Genomic DNA, 20626 nt, shown 5'->3' with positions numbered 1-20626 from the left:
ACTTCTTTCTCATGCTTATTGATTAACGTTGCATACATCCTTTGCAGCATAGCTTAAAATAGTTTCCAAAGTCTTTGCAGGTAACATTTTTTTTTGATAAACCACTCTTTGGGAAGAGAAACTTTATTAAGTATATAGTGTTGGAAAAAATGTCTTTTACACTCACTTATGATCAGAAGTATATATATACTCTGTAGATTTGTATTAGTCATATATTAATAAACGTTTTGTTTGCACACACGTACACACCCCCCTAGGCCCAGCAGCCCAGTAATGAACAACCTCAACAAGAGGAACCACCTGCTGAAATTCAAGATGTTGCACCTGGTCAGGAGAGAGAAGACAGAGTACCTGCGGCTGAGGGTGAAGGGAAGGGAGAAAAACAACCCTTTGGTATATGTGTGCCTCATATATGTGCATATGTGCCTCATACTTATGACATACCAGAAAAGGAAAAAGAAAACATTAGAAACAGTGCCTGAAAATTGGCTGGGACAATAAATAAGGTGTAGTTTGTAGCTTAGCTTACAGGAGTCCCCCACTTTGATAAAATTTTTCTGTTTTCTAATTGAGAGAACTGAGGCTCAGGGATTGTGCTTTATCAATGAATGTTTGACTGGTAAATATAAAATGTGTATATTGTTTTAAAGTTTGTGCCCTTCTACTGTCCATATTGTTGTAAAACCCAAAAAAAGTAAATGGTTTTGTTTAAATACCTAAAACTCAGTTGTCTGCACTGTAAGGTAACTCAGTTGTGTCCTAAAAATAAACCTTCTTTAGTGGGGAAAGAGCACCTCCAGAAATTAGTGGATGATGGATACTATTTCCTTTGATTGATTTTTTTATAAGTTTGATAAAAGCTGGATAATTTAGGATACTGAATTTTCAGTATCAGGGATGCAATATCTAGTTAAGTTTTTTGTTTTTGTTTGTTACTGGGGATTGGACCCAGGGCCTTTGCACTAGGTTATATCCACAACCCTTTTTATTTTTTACTTTGAGGCAGGATTGTGCTCAGTTGCTCAGGTAGGACTCAAACTTGTCATCCTCCTGCCTCAGCCTCCCAAGTAGTTGGGATTCCAGGTGTTCGCTATTGCACCTGCTTATTATGATTTTTTTTTTAAAGTGGTTTTGTGGGCTGGGGATTTAGCTCAGTGGCACTGTGCCTGCCTTGCAAGCGCAAGGTCTTGAGTTTGATCCCTGGTACTGCCAAAAAAAAAAGTGGTTTTGTAAGAGAATTTTTTTAGATTTAAAAAATATTTTCCTGAGATTAACATGGGGCAAATTATTTCTCCTAAATACAGTGTTTTGAAGCAAAACATTTACATAACCTAGATCATAGATTGTTAGTGATTTTAAAGATTCTATGATATGATTGACAACAATGCCAATTAATGTGTTTCTACCTATTCCCTTATGTTTAGGATAAGACAGTATTTTGTGTTTCACAGATAATTTTGCTGTTATTTTTGGTACTTTGTACTAGATGGGTTTCACTTATGGAAAGTTATATCTCAGACCATTGGACCTTAATTTGTACAGTAGTACCTTGTTTCATGAACTTAATTTGTTCCTCGATTTTGGAAAAGACGGCCACATTTGTGTTTGTGCAGGAAAGATGGCCACGGTTGTCACCTGATGTAGAGTTTGCAAACAAAAACAAAATTTTGCCAAACTCTTTTGTTTACAAACCAAATTGTTCACAAACAAAAGCATTTGTGAACTACCACTGTAGTTTATTTTAACAAAGCATGTTTTGTTTATTCCAGTGGGGTAGATATTATGACTATAAAATAATGTTTTAATTGTATTTGAAATTCTATCCATGGTGTAGATTTTAGGATTCTTATATAGTTGGTATAAACTGCTCTTTTTTTTTTTTTTTTGGTACCAGGGATCGAACTTGGGTCCTTGCGCTTGCGAGGCAGGCGGCGGGACCACTGAGCTAAATCCCCGGCCCTAAACTGCTCTTAATACACTATGGTAAAAATGGGAATTATACATGTCTTGTGGTTTATCCTTATATTGTCATTTAAAATAACAGTAAATAAGAAAACAAATATGTGAATTCATTCCTAATGACTAATAATTTTCAAAAACAAAATTTATAAAACAATAGTATAATTAACTCATATTTTTAACCTAGATTTAAAAACTGTTAATAGTTTTTTGCCACATTGGTTTCATGTCTTCTCTTCCTTCCCTCCTGTATATACACACATACATTTACTGATTTTATATATATATATATATATATATATATTTATTTTTATTTTTATTTTTATTTTTTTTGGTACCAGGGATCGAACTCGGGTCCTTGCGCTTGCGCAGCAGATGGCGAAACCACTGAGCTAAATCCCCGGCCCAATACTATATATATTTTTAAGGGTGAGTTGTTTAAAATTTTAGGTATTATGACTTTCTCTTCTTTGTTTCAGCATTCGCATATCCTAAGAAGAAAAAGTCATTCTCTTAGATAACTACTGTATAGTGGGGCTGGGGATTTAGCTCAGTGGTGCTGATGCCTGCCTTGGAAGCACAAGGTCCTGAGTTCGATCCCTGGTACCAGAAAAAAGATAGATAACTACTGTACAGTGATCAAATCTGGAAATTAACATTGAGAAAATGCAGTCATTGAATACACAGTATATAAATTTGCCCAGTTGTCTAAGTGACTTTTTATAGAATTTCTAATTCAGAGTCCAATCTAAGATATACATGACATTTAGTTGCCATGTCTAGTTAATCTCCTCTAATTTAGAACAGTTCTTTTTTTTTTTTTTGGTACTGAGGATTGAACTCAGGACTTTGTGCTTTCGAGGCAGGCAGTGGAACCACTGAGCTAAATCCCTGGCCCTAGAATAGTTCTTAATTTTTCTTTGTCATTCACGAGGCTTGACATTTTTGAAGATCACAGACTAGTTGGTTTGTATAATGTGCATCAGTTTGGGCTTTTTCATGTATTTTTTTAGGACTTTTTTTTTTCACTCAACATTTCCTGCTGACTACTCATGCTGTGTAATGTGCTAGGTGCTAGTGATCTAAGACTACTAATAAGAGACAGGATTTCAACCTTGAGATCGAGACACAAATCATTAAATTAATGTGATAAGGATAACCACAAGTACAATAACAGATTGAGTACACAGGGCAGGAAAGTTGTCTGAGGACAGTCTTGGGAAAAGAAAAGGGTAATATTTGGAAATTTCTACTTTTCTGTTTTCTGGCAGTAGACACCTGAATAATGTGCTTGGGATTTTTTTTTGCAGAATTCAATGCCTTTGCAATGAGTTATAACCCCAGCCCTATATTTTTATTTTGGATCTCACCTAATCCCTTGGTTGCCCAGGCTGGCTTTGAACTTGAGATCCTTCTGCCTCAGCCTCCTAGAGTGCTGGTAATGTACCACCACTCCTGACGCTCTGGAGATTCTTATGTATCACATTTGTTATTACACCAGCCTATAAGTTTTATTTAATGACACCGAGAGAGGCAAATATTTTTCATTCACTTATTAATATTTCATAATTTACTACTTAAATTGATAACCTTTTTATTTATAAGGGCCTGAACTGAAGGCAGATCTCGAAGAAGAGGAACGGCCCAAGACTGGGCGTGAGCAGGGAGATGGTTGGGATGTCAAGGGGAAACGTCTGCTGAGATTCGATTATACTAAATTGCTGGAGTCAGGTAGGTTACTCATTAAGCATACAAAATTATAGAGTGCCCCTTTTCTATAGTATTATATTTTAAATAATAGAGATATAACATTACTACTTTAATAACTGAGTTCTTTTATAAATATTATTTGAAATGTGGGTCACACCCGAAAATGAGTCAAAGCCGTATTGAATTATATAATATGAAAGTATTTTCTTACTTTTGAGTGTTAAGTTCTTACACCCATAGCTAATACTTGTGTGCTTTCAACAAATACATAATACATTTGTAATACATGAGTTTGTGAAATATGCTGAAGTGCTGAAGCACATTCTAAATCCCAATCTTACGTAATTTGTGAGATTCTGGATGAATTCTATAACTCCTAAGCCCATCTTTGTTTTTATAAAAATGGTTCAAATCAGATACTTAAAAATCATTTTTAATTCTACTTGCTTTCTACTCTGGTTCTGTTGAATAGAACATAGAATATAGGAACATTTTGTTTGCTTGATTTATTTATCATAAGTCACTAGATCTGGCCTAAGTCAAATTACAACATCTGAACTGAGATTTTCTTTGCTGCTAAGCACATGAGCAAACGCAAACTCAGGACCTTGTGCTTGTGAGGCAGACGGCGGAACCACTGAGCTAAATCCCCGGCTGATGTTTGTTTTTCTGTATGGAGATCTGAATACCTGTTCTTAGATTCTATCAAATTCTGAATTCTCTGGGTCTTAAAGAATAATTGCATTTAAAACCCTTCTCCCATTGAAGCCTGGAGAGTCAGATAATAAAATGTCAATAGACCATCTAGTTTCTACTTTTCATGGCAAATGAGGTAGGGAGAGTGAATGTAGGTCAGTGATACTCAAGGTGGGTACTACTAAAATGCCTATGCTGGCCAGGTGTGGTGGCGCATGCCTGAAAACCTAGTATTTGGAAGGCTAAGGTAAGAGGATTGCTGTAAGTTTGAGGCCAGCCTGAACTACATAGTGAGACCCTATCTCAGAGCAAACAAACGAAACCAAAATAAAAACAACAAAAACTCAAAAATGCTTGTGCTAAATACTCTTTGCCCCACTGTCAGTCTTCATGAGCTACCATTTATAGTAAGACAAGACTATAGACATTATTTGATAGAATCACCTCTAGTCATGTTACATGTTACAAATTTCTGCTTTGAGATAACAGTTAATTTGAATCTCTCAAATGACCAGTGATGTTGGACATTTTTTCATATATTTATTTGCCATTTCTACTTTTTCATCTAAAAGTGTCTATTTCAGGTACCCAGTTTTGGATTGGGTCTTTAAATTTGGGGGGACTGATTTTTTGACTTCTTTATATATTCTAGATAGTAGTCCTTTGAGGAACAGCTGACAGAATTTTTTTCCCACACTGTGGATTGTCTCTTCACTCTGTTGGTGGTTTCTCTTGATGTGCAAAAGCTTTTTAACAAAATGAGATCCCAGTTGTTGACTCTTTGTGATATTTCCTGTGTGACTGGGATTTTATTTATAAAGTCTTTGCCTGCACCAGTATCTTTGAGAATTCTACCTATACTGTCTTCCAGCAGATTCAGTGTTTCTGTTTTAATATTTATATCTTTGATCCATTTTGATTTTAATTTAGTGCATGATGGGAGACATGAGTCTAATTTTAATCTTTGGTATGTGGAAAGCCATATTTTCCAGCACCATTTATTAAAGAGGCTATCTTTCTTCCAGTAAAGGTTTTTGGCCCCTTTGTTAAAGATAACATGGCTCAATGTGTTTAGAGTTGTTTCTGGATCTTCTAATCTGTTCCACTGATCCTCGGGTCTGTGTTTTTGCTAGTACCATGCTATTTTTACCACAGAAGCTCCTGTAGTATAATTTCAAGTCAAAGATTGTGATGTCCCTGTCTTGCCTTTGTTGCCCAGAATTGCTTTTACTATTCTAGTTCTTATTAAAAAAAGATGATAAGCTACATTAAATTTAATATAAAATATTTTTAAAGACAGAAAAATTTAATGGAAAAAGAAAGATTTCATAATAAAATATGAGTATGAATTACTAGAAAAAGGAAATACAATCCAACTAATATGTCACTCAGATTACTCTTTTAGAAAATACTTGAAAAGAAGATTGTCTAGCTTAGACATTCTTGAGGAAAATGGACAAAATTCAGTTATTCACAATAACATGAGTCAAGCACTGACAGATACTGAAGATGTGATTATGTATCTGTGTATTTGGCTTTCTAGTCTTGCATTTTCCCTATCTCCTCCCCCTTCCTTCTGGTCAGACTCTTGAGAGACTATGTCTTTCAAAAAAAGTTATTTTTTCTGTTCCTGGGGATTGGACCCAGGGGCTTTGCATTAAGCTATATCCACAGCCCCCTTTTTTTAAATCCCATTTAGTTTATTGGTACATTTTAGCTATACGATACAGTTACATTCATCATCGGGATCTTTTACCTTTACATGATGTACCTTGGTTCTTATTTTTTCCCCATTCCCCTGCACTCTCTTCACCCCCTCCACCCTTCCCTATTTACAAAGACTTTGTTTCCATGTTTTTCCTTTTCTTGTATTTTTTCTTTTCCCTTCTTTCCTTTCCCCTTCCACTTCCCCTATTCCTTTAAACATTTTCTTATTATTTCACAATATCAATTATACATTTTGATTCTTATTTACACTTTTAGTTTTTCACACCAGAGAAACTGTTCAGTATTTACACATGTGTGTCCTATTTATTTCGCTTAAGGGCCGGGGATTTGGCTCAGTGGTACTGGCGCCTGCCTCACAAGTGCAAGGTCCCGAGTTTGATCCCCAGTACCAAGAAAAAAAAATCACTTAAGCATATGGCCTCAATGTGCATCCACTTAGCTGTAAATGTCTCTAGTTTCTCGTTCTTTATGGCTGAGTAGTGCTCCATTTTAGAAAAAAACCACATCTTCTTTATCCAGTCTCCAGTTGATGGGCAATTGGGCTGTTTCCAAGTTTAGTTATTACAAACTGTGCAGCTATAAACATGGGTGGGCATATATCACTGTGGTAAGATTCTTTTAATTCTTTTGGGAAGATACTCAGTAGAGGAATAGCTGGGTCAAAAGGGACTTCCAGTCCTAGTTGTTTGAGGTATCTCCATATTGATTTCTACAGTGGTTGCACCAGTCTGCATTCCCACCAACAATGAAGAAGGGTTCCTTTCTCCCAGCAACCCTGCCAGCACTTGTTATTGATTGATTTCGTGATAGCAGCCATTCTTTCTGGAGTGAGGTGGAATCTCAGTGTTGTTTTCATCTGCATCTCTCGAATGACCAGTGATGTTGAACATTTTTTCATATATTTATTTGCTGCTTTTACTTTGTCTGAGAAATGTCTGTTCATTTCAGATGCCCATTTTTGAATTGGGTCTTTATATTTTGGGGGGTCTGATTTTCTTTTGAGTTCTTTATGTGTTCTAGATAGTAGACCGTTGTCTGTGGATCAGCTGGTAAAATTTTTTTCCCACATTGTAGGTTGTCTGTTAGTTAGCTCTGTTGGTGGTTTCTCTTGCAGTGCAGAAACTTTTTTTTTTTTTGTTAAATTCTTTTGTTGGTACATTTTAGGTATACAACACAATTACATTTCTCATTGGGAATTGTACCTTTACATAATGCCTCTTGGTTCTTATTTTTTCCCCATTCCTAGCCCTCCCTTCACCCCCTCCACCCTTCCCTATTTACAAAGACTTTATTTCAATTTTTTCCATTTCTCAGCATTTTTCCTTTCCCTTCTTTCCTTCTCCCTGCCCCTCCCACTACCCCTACCCCTTTGGACCTTTTCTTCCTATTTTGCATTATCGATTATTCATTCTAATCATTGTACATTTTAGGTATACAATATAATGACATTCATCATTGGAAATTTGCACCTTTACATAGTCTCTCTTGGTTCTTATATTTCACCCTTGCCCAGCCCTCCCTTCAACCCCTGCATCCCTCCCTATTTACAAAGATTTTGTTTCCATTTTCTCATATTAATTCCATTCCCTTCTTTCCTTTCCCCTATGCCTCCCACTTCCCCTTCCCCTTAGCCCTTTTTCTTCCTATTTCACATTATCTATTATACGTTTTAGTCCTTATTTATACTTTCAGTTTCTCACACCAGAGGAACAATTCAGTATTTATACATGTGTGTCCTATTTATTTCACTTAAGAGTATCACCTCAATGTGCATCCATTTAGCTACAAATGTTTCTAATTTCTCATTTTTTATGGCTGAGTATTACTCCATTTTATAAAAAAAACACATTTTCTTGATCCAGTCTCCAGTTGATGGGCATTTGGGCTGTTTCTATGTTTTAGCTATTAACAAACTGTGCTGCTATGAACATGGGTGCACATATATCACTGTGGTATGATTCTTTTAATTCTTTGGGGAAGATCCCCAGCAGTGGAATAGTGGGGTCAAATGGGACTTCCAGTCCTAGTTCTTTGAGGTATCTCCATACTGATTTCCACAGTACTTGCACCAGTCTACACTCCCACCAGCAGTGGAGCAGGGTTCCTCTTTCCCCACAGTGGCGCCAGCATTTGTTATTGGTTGATTTCATGATAGCAGCCATTCTTTCTGGAGTGAGGTGGAATCTCAGCGTTGTTTTCATTTGCATCTCTAGAATGACCAGTGATGTTGAACATTTTTTCATGTATTTATTTGCTATTTCTACTTCTTTGTCTGAGAAATGTCTGTTCATTTGAAATGCCCATTTTTGGATTGGGTCTTTAAATTTGGGAGGTCTGATCTTTTTAAGTTCTTTATAGATTTGAGATAGTAGACCTTTGTCTGAGGAAAAGCAGGTGAAGATTTTTTCCCACATTGTGGGTTGTCTCTTCACACTGCTGGTGGTTTCTCTTGCTGTGCAGAAGACTTTTAATAAGAAGAGATCCCACTTGTTGATTGTTTGTGGTAGTTCACGGGCAACTGAGGTTTTGTTCATAAAATCTTTCCCTACACCGATGTCTTCAAGAGTTCTACCTAACCTCTGTTCCAACTGGTTCAGAGTTTCTATTTTAATATTTAGATCTTTAATCCATTTCGATTTTAGTTTAGTGCATGGTGAGAGGTATAGGTCTAGTTTTAATCTTTGGCTAGTTGAAGCCCAATTTTTCCAGCACCATTTATTAAAGAGGCTATCTTTCCTCCAGTGAGGGTGTTTGGCTGCTTTATTGAAGATGAGATGGCTGAGTGTGTCTGGTGTTGTTTCTGCATCTTCTAATCTGTTCCACTGGTCCTCAGGTCTGTTTCTTTGCCAGTACCATGCTGTTTTTATCACAGTAGCTTTGTAGTATAGTTGCAGGTTGGGGATTGTGATATCCCCTGCCATGTCTCTGTTACCTAGAATTGCTTTTGCTATTCTGGGTCTCTTCTTGCTCCAAATGAATTTTTGGATTGTTTTCTCAAGGTCTATGAAGTATGCTGCTGGGATCTCAATTGGAATTGCATTAAATCTATATAGCAGTTTTGGAAGTATGGCCATTTTCACTATATTAATCCTTCCTACCCAGGAGCAGGGGATGTCTGTCCATTTTCTGATATCATCTTCAATCTCTCTTTTCAGAGTGCCATAGTTTTCAGAGAAGAGGTCTTTGATTTCTTTCCTTAGGTTGATTCCTAGGTATTTCAGTTTTTTGGATGCTATTGTGAAAGGAATTATTTGCCCTATTTCTCTCTCAGTGAGTCTGTCATTCGTGTAGAGGAAAGCTATTGATTTTTGTGTGTTGACCTTGTAACCAGCTACTTGACTGAATTTGGTTACTAAGTCTAGAAGACTTTTGGTGGAGTTCTTGGGGTCTTCTATATAGAGCATCATGTCATCTGCAAATAATGACAATTTGACTTCTTCATTTCCTATCTTTATTCCTTTTATTTCTTTCTCTTGTCTAATTGCCATGGCTAATGTTTCCAGAACTATATTGAACAAGAGTGGTGATAGTGGACATCCTTGTCTTGTTCCTGATTTTGGTGTGAAGGATTTCAGTTTTTGACCATTTAGTATGATATTGGCTGTTGGTTTTTCATAGATAGCTTCTATAAGTTTGAGGTAGAGACCATCTATTCTATTCCAATTTTTTGTAGGGTTTTTATCATAAACGCATGTTGGATTTTGTCAAATGCTTTTTCTGCATCTATGGAGATAATCATATGGTTTTTGTCCTTGGCTCTATTGATATAGTGTATTACATTGATTGATCTGTGTTTGTTGAACCATCCCTGGATCCCTGGGATGAATCCCACTTGATCAGGGTGTATGATCTTCTTGATGATCTTCTGCATTCTGTTTGCCAGTATCTTATTAAGGATTTTTGCATCTATGTTCATTAGTGAGATTGGCTTATAGTTCTCCTTTTCGGTTGGGTCTTTCTGTGCTTTGGGGATCAAGGTGATGCTTGCTTCCAGGAATGAATTTGAGAGTATTGCTTCCCTTTCAATTTCATTGAAGAGTTTAGACAGTAGTGGCAGTAGTTCATCTCTAAATGTCTTGTAGAATTCAGCAGTGAAGCCATCAGGGCCCAGGCTTTTCTTATTTGATAAGTTTTTAATTATGTTTTCAATTTCATTGGTTTATATTGGGTTGTTTAGAATTTTTAGGTCTTCTTCATTCAACTTTGGTAATCCATACATATCTAGGAATCTGTGCATTTCTTCTGCGTTGTCCATCTTATTGGTGTATAGGTTCTGGAAGTAGGTATTGATGATCCTCTGGATTTCTGCTGGGTCTGTTGTAATTTCACCCTTTTCATTCTTAATTGCATGGATTTAGGCCTTTTCTTTCCTTTTTCTGATAAGGTTGGCTATGGATTTGTCAATTTTGTTGATTCTTTCGAAGAAACAACTCTTGGCTTCACTGATTTTTTTGTATCGTTCTCTTAGACTCCATTGCATTGATTTCTCCTCTGATCTTTATAATTTCCTCCCTTGTATGAGCTTTGGGGTTGTCCTGCTCTTCTTTTTCTAGAAGCTTGAGGTTCAGCATCAGGTTGTTTAATTGGGCTCGTTCTGTTTTCCTTATATGCTTATTCACTGCTATGAATTTCCCTCGTAAGACTGCTTTCATTGTGTCCCATAGATTCCGATCTGTTGTATTGATATTGTCATTGAATTGAAGGAACTGTCTGATTTCTTCTTTAATTTCCTCTGTGACCCATTGGTTATTCAGAAGTGTGTTGTTCAATTTCCACGTGTTTATGAAATTTTTTGAGTTTCTTTTGCTATGGATCTCCAATTTCATCGCACTATGGTCTGATAATATACAGGGGATAACTTCAATTCCTTTGCACTTACTTAAACATGTTCTCTGTGTGAGTATGTGGTCTATTTTTGAGAATGACCCATGTGCAGCTGAGAAGAATGTGTATTCTGATTTTGTGGGGTGGAAGACTCTGTAAACATCTGTTAAGTTCATTTGTTCAAGAGTTTGATTGAGTTCTAGTATTTCTTTACTTATTTTTAGTCTCGTTGATCTATATCTATTTGTGACAGTGGGGTGTTGAGGTCCCCCACTACAATTGTATTAGTGCATATATGACTTTTCATGTCCATTAGTATTTGTTTTATATAGTTGGGCACACTAGTGTTTGGTGCATAGATATTTATGATTGTCATCTCTTCCTATTGGATTGTTCCCTTTACAAGGATGTACTGTCCTTCTTTGTCTCTCTTAATCAGTGTTGGTTTGAAATCTACTTGATCTGCCAAGAGGATAGCTACTCCTGCTTTTTTTCGGGTTCCTGTCACATGGAGTAATGTTTTCCACCCTTTAACTTTCAGTCTATGAGTTTCCTTTTGAATTAAGTGTGTTTCTTGTATGCAGCATATTGTTGGATTTTGCTTCTTGACCCATTCTGCCAGTCTATTTCTTTTGATTGGTGAACTGAGACCATTAACATTGATGGTTATAACAAATGTATTGACTTATCATTGTCATGACTTTTATTTTTTGTTGGGTTCTCCCCCTTTACATTAATTTCTTCTCGCGCCAGATGGGTTCATTCTGTTGGGCTTCCTGGGGTTGTGATCCTCACTGTCTGTTCTTGGATATTGTGTAAAATTTTTTGGAGTGCTGGTTTGGTATTCAAGAAGTTCCTAAGGTACTCTTTGTCATGAAAGTATCTTATTTCTCCATCCATTTTGAAAGATAGTTTTGCAGGGTACATCAATCTAGGTTGGAGGCTGTTTTCCTTTAGGGCATGAAATACATCACTCCAAGCTCTTCTTGTCTTGATGGTTTGTGTTGAGAAGTCTGCTGTGATTCTGATGGGCTTTCCTTTGTATGTGATTTGTTTCTTTTCTCTAACTGCTTGTAGAACTTTGTTCTTCTGTTGAGTTTCTGGAATCTTAACAATTATATGCCTATGTGTAGAGTTTTTTTTGATCAAGGCTATTTGGAGTCCTATATGCCTCACTTATCTGTATGTCAAGGTCTTTTCCCCTGCTTGGGAAGTTTTCTGCCATTATTTTTGTGAAGAGTTTTTTTATGTTATCTGCACTCTCTCCTGTTTCTTCATGAACTCCAATCAGTCTTATGTTATTCTTCTTTGCATTGTCTAGCAGCTGCTGGATTGATTTCTCGTGTTCCCTTACAATTTTGAAGCAATTTTTCTTTTCCTGCTCACTAATTGCAATCTTATCTTCTATATCTGAAATTCTGTCCTCACATTGTTCCATTCTCCTGCACAGACTTTCAGTGGGGTTTTTCATCTCCTTTAAATCTCTTTGCATCTGTTTTATGGATTCCATTTATTTCCTGTGTTGGGATTCCATCATGTTCCTCAGATCCTCTCTAGATTTATTAATCATGTCTTGTACTATGAGCACAATCTCTGCTGTTATCTGAGAAATTATTTCTGATTTCATTTTTTCCAGATCCCCTTTTGTTGCCAGTTCAGTGGGTCCAGGTGGTTGAGTATCAGAGTGTTTCCTTTCTCTTTTTTTTTTTTTTTTTTGTGGTACTGGGGATCGAACTCGGGTCCTTGAGCTTGCAAGGTGGGTGGCGGAACCACTGAGCTAAATCCCTGGCCAGAGTGTTCCATCTCATTTCCCTTTGGGGTTGCTGTAGATGATCTGGAAGTCTGGTTTTGAGACTTATTTATGTGTCTTGTCATTTCGACCCAGGGGTGTGGTGGGGTAGGGGACATGGGTGCGGTGCTCTTGGCGCCCGTGTGGCTCACCTCCTCTGAGCTGGGAGAGGTAGGACAGTGGCTCAGAAGCCCCTTCCTCTGACCTGGGAGTGGCAGGATGAATGGTGGCCTGGAAGCCCCTTCCTCTGGGCCAGGGGCAGTGGGAAGGTGGCTCAGAAGCCCCTTCCTCTGGGCTGGGAGTGGCTGGACAGAAGGCCTAGGTGTAGTTTTAATCTTTGGCAAGTTGAAACCCAGTTTTTCCAGCACCATTTTTTGAAGAGGCTATCTCTCTTCCAGTGAGGGTGTTTGCCTCCTTTGTCGAAGATGAGGTGGCTGGGTCTGTCTGGAGTTGTTTCTGCATCTTCTAATCTGTTCTACTGGTCCTTGGCCCTGTTTCTTTGCCAGTATCATGCTGTTTTTATCACAGTAGCTTTGTAGTATAGTTTCAAGTTTGGAATTGTGATATCCCCTACCTTGTCCTTTTATTTTTATTTTTTTGGTACTAGGGATCGAACTCAGAACATTGCACTTGCGAGGCAGGTGCTGGAACCATTGAGCTAAATCCCCAGCCCAACCCCCTACCTTGTCTTTGTTCCCTAGAAGTGGTTTTGCTATTCTAGGTCTCTTCTTGTTTCAAATGAATATTTGGATTGTTTTTTTGAGGTCTGTGAAGTATGCTGCTGGAATTTCAATAGGGATTTCATTGAATCTATATAGTAGTTTTGGAAATATGGCCATTTTCACTATATTGGTTCTTCCTACCCAAGAGGAAGAGATGTCTTTCCATTTTCTGATGTCCTCTTTGATGTCTTTTTTCAGAGTGCTATAGTTTTCAGAGTAGAGGTGTTTGATTTCTTTTGTTAGGTTGATTTCTAGGTATTTTGTTTTTTGGATGCTACTGTGAAAGGAGCTGTTTCTCCAGTTCCTTTTTTAGTGAGTCTGTTGTTCATGTACAGAAAAGTTACTGATTTTTGTGTATTGAGCTTGTATCCACCTACTCTACTAAATTTGGCTATTAAGTCTAGAAGATTTTTGGTGGAGTTCTTTGGGTCTTCTATATAGAGTATCATGTCGCCTGCAAATAACGACAGTTTGACTTCTTTATTTCCTATCTTTGTTCCTTTTCATTCTTTCGCTTCTCTAATTGCTGTGGCTAATGTTTCCAAAACTATATTGAACATGATATCTCTTGATTTTTCTTTTTTTCCCATTCCCTTATCCTCCTTTCAACCCTCATGTTTCCCTCCTTATTTATGAAAGCATTGTTCTCATTTTTCCTTCTTTTCTCATTTTTTTCTTCCTTCTTTTTCCCCTTCCCCTTCCCCAGTTCCTTTTTCCGCTTGAACATTTTCTTTCTATTTCACAATATCTATTATACATTTTGGTCCTTATTTATACTTTCAATTTCTCATACCAGAGAAACAATGCAATATTTATACATGTGTGTCTGATTTATTTCACTTAAGAGTATGGCCTCAGTGTGCATCCATTTACTAAGAAATGTCTCAGATTTATCTTACTTTATGGCTAAGTAATACTCCACTGTATAAAAAAACATATTTATTCATTGATTGATTGATGGGCATTTGGGCTATTTACAGGATTTAGCTTTTACAAACTGTCACTATAAACCTAGGTGTGCATATATTGCTGTGGTATGATACTTACAATTCTTTTGCGAAGATGCCAAGAAGAGGAATAGTGGGGTCTAATGGCATCTCTAATCCTAGTTTTCTGAGGAATCTCCACCCTGATTTCCACAGTGGTTGCACCAGTCCACACTCCCAACATCAGTGGAGAAGGGTTCCTTTTTCCCCACAGCCCCGCCAGCCTTTGTTATTGGTTGATTTCTTGACAATAGCCATTCTTTTTGGAGTGAGATGGAACCTCAGCATTGTTTTAATTTGCATCTCTAGAATGACCAGTGATGTTGAACATTTTTTTATACTATAAAGTAAAAACAGTATGGTGGGCCAGGGATGTAGCTCAGCAGCACAGTACCTGCCTGCAAGTAGGAGGCCCTGAGTTTGATTTCTGGTACAAATATACAAACAAACAAACAACCAAAACACAAAAAAACCCAGCATAGTACTGGCAAAAACACAGACCCAAGGATCAATGGAACAGATTAGAAGATGCAGAAACAACTCTAAACACACTGAGCCACCTTATCTTTGACAAAGGGGCCAAACCTGTTCACTGGTTAAGAAAGATAGCCTCTAAGAAAGACAGCCTCTTTAATAAATGGTGATGGAAAAACTGGCTTTCTATATGCTGAAGACTAAAACTAGACCCATGTCTCTCACCATGCACTAAATTAAAATAAAAAATAGATCAAAGATCTAAATATTAAAACAGAAACACTAAATCTGCTAGAAGAGAGAATAGGTAGAACTCTTGAAGACATAGGTGTAGGCAAAGACTATGAACAAAATCCCAATCTCATGAGAAATATTACAAAGAACAACTGGGATCTCATCTCATTAAAAAGCTTTTTCACTGCAAAAGTAATCATCAATAGAGTGAAGAGACAACCCACAGACTGGGAAAAATTTTAACCAGATCTTCCTCAGACAAAGGACTAATATCTAGAATATGTAAAGAACTGAAAAAATCAGACCCCCTAATTTAAAGACCCAATCCAAAAATGTGCATCAAAAATGAATAGACACTTGTCAGATGTAAAAGTAGAAATGCCAAATAAATATATGAAAAAATGTTGAACATCTCTCTTAAAAGTGTGGTCTTAAGAATTAGTTGCTATCCCTACGTTCTGGATGACCCTCCTGTTAGTGTTGTCCAGACTGCAAGATTTCCCTGTGGTTCCTAAAGTTCCTTCCAGAAGTGACAAAAAGCCCCCCTTTTCTACCATGCAAAGGCCCAGCTGGGCTTCAGGGATTCACACTGGGTCATAGGATCTCTCCAGGAGGCCTGTCTCCACTGAGACTGCTAGGGACTGGGGATTTATATCTTTTCCTTGTCAGTCTGGACGAGCCTCTCACTGTATCTTGATCCAAGTCATAAAGGTGTCAGCCCATTGCATTTGTGAATGAAAAGCGACTAAATGAAGCTTGAATGGATAGCTCATCCTCTCCTAGTCTCTGATCTTCACCCCTCTAAAGCCCACTCATCTGAGACAGCCTAGGGGATGGGGGTGTTGGCCAGACCTGAGGTGAACAAACCCAGCCTTACCCTCCTCCCCTGGGGATCAGGCACAGGACTCTTGGGTTTCCCTGTGTATACACAGAGGTCCCCCTTCCATTTCCATAATAGAGAGCACACTAAAGCTGTGGCCAATCTATCTGGGCTGGAATTCTGGGGTATCTTAGCCCAGGCTGCTATATGAAATTAGCATAAACTAGGAAGCTTACACAACAGGTATTTGTCTCTTATGTTTTGGAGGCTGGAAGTTCAGTATCAGGGTAGTATCATAGTTGGGTTATGGTGAGACCCTCTGTGACCCCCTCTTTCAGGTTGTAGACTGTTGACTTCATGTTGATCCTCACATGGCCAAAAGAGAGCTAGCAAGATCCCTGACCTCTTCTTATGAGGGCACTAATTCCATTACCTCCCACAGGTCCCCACTTCCTAATACCATCAAGTTGGGGTTAGGATTTCAATATATGAATTGCAGTACATATTTCCTGTCAGTGTCTTGCATTGAACCAGGGTGATAGGACCCATATCCTCTGTATTAGTCAGTGCTTATAGATTTAATACAAGATATACAAATATATAAGAATTCACAAGATTGGCTTATAATGGTCACCCACAGAGTCATGTGTAGAAGAATGCAAAAGGTCTGTCTGTGCACTGGGGACCCAAAGGATCCAGGCGAAGGAAGGTCTGGAGCTCACTGTTGTGTCCTTTGCAAGTCTGTATCAGGAGGCCAAGGGGTCTGTGCTGGAGGCTGAAGAGTCTGCACTGGTAGCCAGGAGATGATGTCCAAGGTGAAGGCGAAGACTGGAGCTCCTCTGAGGAAGCAGAAGCAATTCTTGCTTCTTCATTTCCCTTTTATACCATTCTGGTGACAATCCTCTTTATGGTGGGTCTCCCACACCCAGAACAATGTTGAGCCAATCTAGTTGGACATTTCTTACTCAAGTCGACACAATCAATTAACTATCACATCTTCTATATCCTTGTTCAGTCACTACTTGGTTGTAGGTTGTCCTGGGAAAGGCATGATCTTGGGTGAGATGGCTCTCTGAAGCTGAAGCACACCCTGAAATGAGTCTGGTGGCAGATGTTTATGTCTTTGTACAGTCCATCCTTTGTGCCATACAGATCTACTTTTTTTTTTTTGGGTACCAGGGATCGAACTCGGGACCTTGCGCTTGCGAAGCAGGCGGTGGAACCACTGAGCTAAATCCCTGGCTGTACTTCTCTACATACGATCAGGGAGCTGCTCCTCTAGAATTCTGGTGGGCTGATGTTCCTGAAAGGTGACTGAGAAGAGGGATATTAGTGGAGCAAACCACAGGCCCTGCCATTGTAGCTGGTCTTGGACAACTACACTAGGGAAAGTGAAATAAATATCCAGACTTTTCATGGACATAAACTGAATTAATATTGACATCTGGAAACCTGAAGTATCATGGTGGCTTCACTGTTATAGTGAGGGTGTCCAAAGACCAAGTAATAATGGAGACCTGACCCAAGTCCAGCTTACAGTAAGACTTAATGTAGCTTATGGCAGGGCACTGAGTCTGCAATCTAAACCAGTAATCATTTTGTTGGTCTTTGAATATATAATTGGAAGGAACATAATTGGCAGTTGTCACAACATCTACGGTGATTCCTAAGCCTGTTGGATAAAAGTTGTGATAGTGGGGAAGGCCAAGTAGAAGTCCCTGGAACTACCTGTATTGGTTTACTGGGACTGCCTAACAAAGTACTAAAAACTATGTGGCCTAAATAATAGAAATGTATTGTCTCGAAGTTCTGGAAGCTGGAAATCTGACACTAAGGTGTCAGCAAGGTTAGTGTTTTCTGAGGGCTGTAAGGGAGCATTTATTCTATGTCCTCCCCTAGCTCCTAGAGAATTGCTGGCAATCTTTGGCATTCCTTGGTCTGGAAAAGCATCATCCCAGTCTCTGCTTTCATCTTCATATGGCATTCTCTCTCTCTCCCTCTGTCTCTCTCTCTCTCTGCCTATGTCCAGATTTCCTCACTAAGGACATGTTATATTGTACTAGAGGCCTACTTATTCTAGTACTACCTCATCCTAATTTAACTAATTATATCTGGAATGAACCTGTTTCCACAGAAGATCACATTCTGAGATACTGAAGATTAGGACTTTGACATATGAATTTTGAAGGGACATAATTGAACCATAACACTACTCTTCACTCAGTAAAGAGTAAATCAAAAGCAGTATTAGATCCTTTCTTTTCCTGTTGTGGTGCCTTGAGTTGTGGAGCTCTAGTCTACTTTAGCAACCATGCCGTCCAAGGGCCAGCTGCAGTCTGTGCAAGTCTTCGGTCACAAAAAGACGGCCACAGCCGTGGCACACTGCAAACGGGCCAATGGCCTCATCAAATCACTTTGATCGAGGGATGATCGAGCCATGCACACTGCAATACAAGTTACTGGAGCCTGTTCTCCTTCTGGGGGAGGAGCGGTTTGCTGGTGTTGACATCCGTGTCTGTGTGAAGGGTGGTGGTCATGTGGCCCAGATTACTCTATCCATCAATCCATCTCTAAAGCCCTGGTGGTCTATTACCAGAAATATGTGGATGAGGCTTCCAAGAAGGAGATCAAAGATATTCTTATCCAGTACGACCGGACCCTGCTGGTGGCTGATCCCCATCTCTGTGAATCCAAAAAGTTTGGAGGCCCTGGTGCCTGTGCTCGCTACCAGAAATCCTACCAATAAGCTCATCATAAGGATTGGCATTGACCTTTGTAATAAACATGGAATTTTAAGGTTAAAAAAAAGCAGTATTAGATCCTGGGGTATGGCTGAGTTTAGTACCACCTTTAAAGATATAAAGGATGCAGGGATATTGATTTTCATTGTATTACCATCTAATTTGTCAGTCTGGTTCCTTGAGAAATTGGCTGGATCCTGAAGATTCACATAAGTTGGATCCACAAGCTCAACCAAATAATAGCAGCCATGTGGCAACCAGATGTAGTATCATTGCTAGAGAAGATTAACATGGCCTCAGGTACATAGATGTGGTCCTTAGTTTGTCAAATGCATTATTTTCTATCCCTATTAAAAAGTAAGATTGAAAACAGCTTTTTGTCACACAGAACAGATGACAGTATTCATTTATAGTTTTGCCCCAATTGTGTTTTAACTCTCCCATCTTCTGTCATAATTAGTACAAGGCTGTTTGGACTGTCAGGACACCTCACAAACATCACCTTGAGTCATTACACTGATTATCATATGTAAGAGGGTCCAACACAGTGAAAGCCTGGGCAAGACACTTGGGCTTCAGAGTGTGGGCAATAAACACTAAAAATTCAGGAACCTGCCACGTGCCTAAAAATACTGAGTTCAGTGGTACACAATTCAGTGCCAGAACATTCCTTCTAAAGTAAAAGACCGTGATTGCATTGTGCATTTCCTACCACAGAAGGACAATGCTAGGTGATCCTCTTTGACTCCATAGGCAGCATATTGGACACCTGGGAATATTGCTTTAACCTATACATACGTGACATAGAAGGGTGCCAGCTTTGAATGGAACTCAAGACAGGAAAGAGCAACAGGTTCAAGATGCAGTTCAAATAGCTCTGTTGCTTGGGACATATGACCCAAGGATATTGGAAGTACATGTTGGGAAAAGATAATGTAAATGTCTTTGTAGCAAACTCCAGTAGGAGAATTCCAGCTCAGACTTTTGGAATTCTGGAGCAGGTCCATGATGTCTGCAGAGGAAAATTATACATTAAAAATAGGTTCTAGGAGGGCATGGTGGTGCACCTGTAATCCCAGCAGGAGGATCGCTGTGAGTTTGAAGCCAGCCTGGGCTACATAGTGAGTTTAAGGCCAGCCTGAACTACATAGCAAGACCGTGTCTGAAAAAAAAAGGTTCTAGTAAATCCTGACACCTGCTATATCATGAATGAAACTTGAAGATATTATGTTATTTGAAACAATCCAGTTGCACAAAGACAAATATTATTTCACTTACATGAGGTACTTAGAAGAGTCAAAATCACAGAGACAGGATGGAATGGTGGATGCCAAGGGCTGTGGGGGAAAGGGAAAAATGGGAGTTGTTAAATGGGTATGGAGTTTCAGTCATGCAAGATGAAAAAGTCCTGAAGATCTATTTCATAACAATCAGTGTATGTATAATTAACATTACTGAACTGTACAATTAAAATGGCTAAGATATTAAGATGAAGTTGAGAGTGTAGCTCAGTGGTGGAGAGTATGCTTAACATGCTAAAGGTCTTGAGTTCAATTTCCAACATGCACGTGCACGTACTCGTGCACACCCATACAAGTTTATAGCAGCACAATTCACAATATCTAAATCTTGAAAGCAGCCTATATGTCTATCAACAGATGAATGGATAAAAAATGTGGTATTTACACACAATGGAGTACTACTCTGCCATAAAGAAAGATAAACTTTAGTCATTTATAGGAAAATTGATCCAGTTTAAGACCATAATGTTAAGTGAAATAAATCTGACACACAAGCTTGAATATTGCATAGTTTCTCTTATGTGAGAAACCCAAATTATAAATAAAGAGCAAAATAAATGATAGGTAATAGGAAGTAGGGAGATCTTTCTCAAATGGAAAGGGATCAAGGGATGGAGGAGGGGAAGAAAGAGTGGCAAAGAG

General features: G+C 38.5%; 1 long non-coding RNA gene and 1 pseudogene across 2 annotated transcripts in view; both read left to right on the top strand.

The window, feature by feature from the left end:
• Positions 1 to 20626, top strand: part of LOC110347128 (uncharacterized) — a 122988-nt gene that overhangs the window by 4361 nt on the left and 98001 nt on the right. For both annotated transcript variants that reach the window (XR_015442396.1, XR_015442395.1), the window contains exons 2-5: positions 258 to 393; positions 1895 to 1983; positions 2301 to 2388; positions 3565 to 3690. This is a non-coding gene — a long non-coding RNA (uncharacterized LOC110347128). The remainder of the gene's footprint in view (positions 1 to 257; positions 394 to 1894; positions 1984 to 2300; positions 2389 to 3564; positions 3691 to 20626) is intronic.
• LOC147824387 (small ribosomal subunit protein uS9 pseudogene) lies at positions 11246 to 18750 on the top strand (annotated as a pseudogene).

Source organism: Heterocephalus glaber, unplaced genomic scaffold (assembly GCF_053883595.1).
Source record: "Heterocephalus glaber isolate CG9 unplaced genomic scaffold, H.glaber_assembly_v1.0 deba00001546, whole genome shotgun sequence".
In the NCBI taxonomy this organism is placed as follows: domain Eukaryota; kingdom Metazoa; phylum Chordata; class Mammalia; order Rodentia; family Bathyergidae; genus Heterocephalus; species Heterocephalus glaber.
The sequence above is the reverse complement of the archived record's forward strand: the minus strand, read 5'-3'. Positions and strand labels throughout refer to the sequence as shown.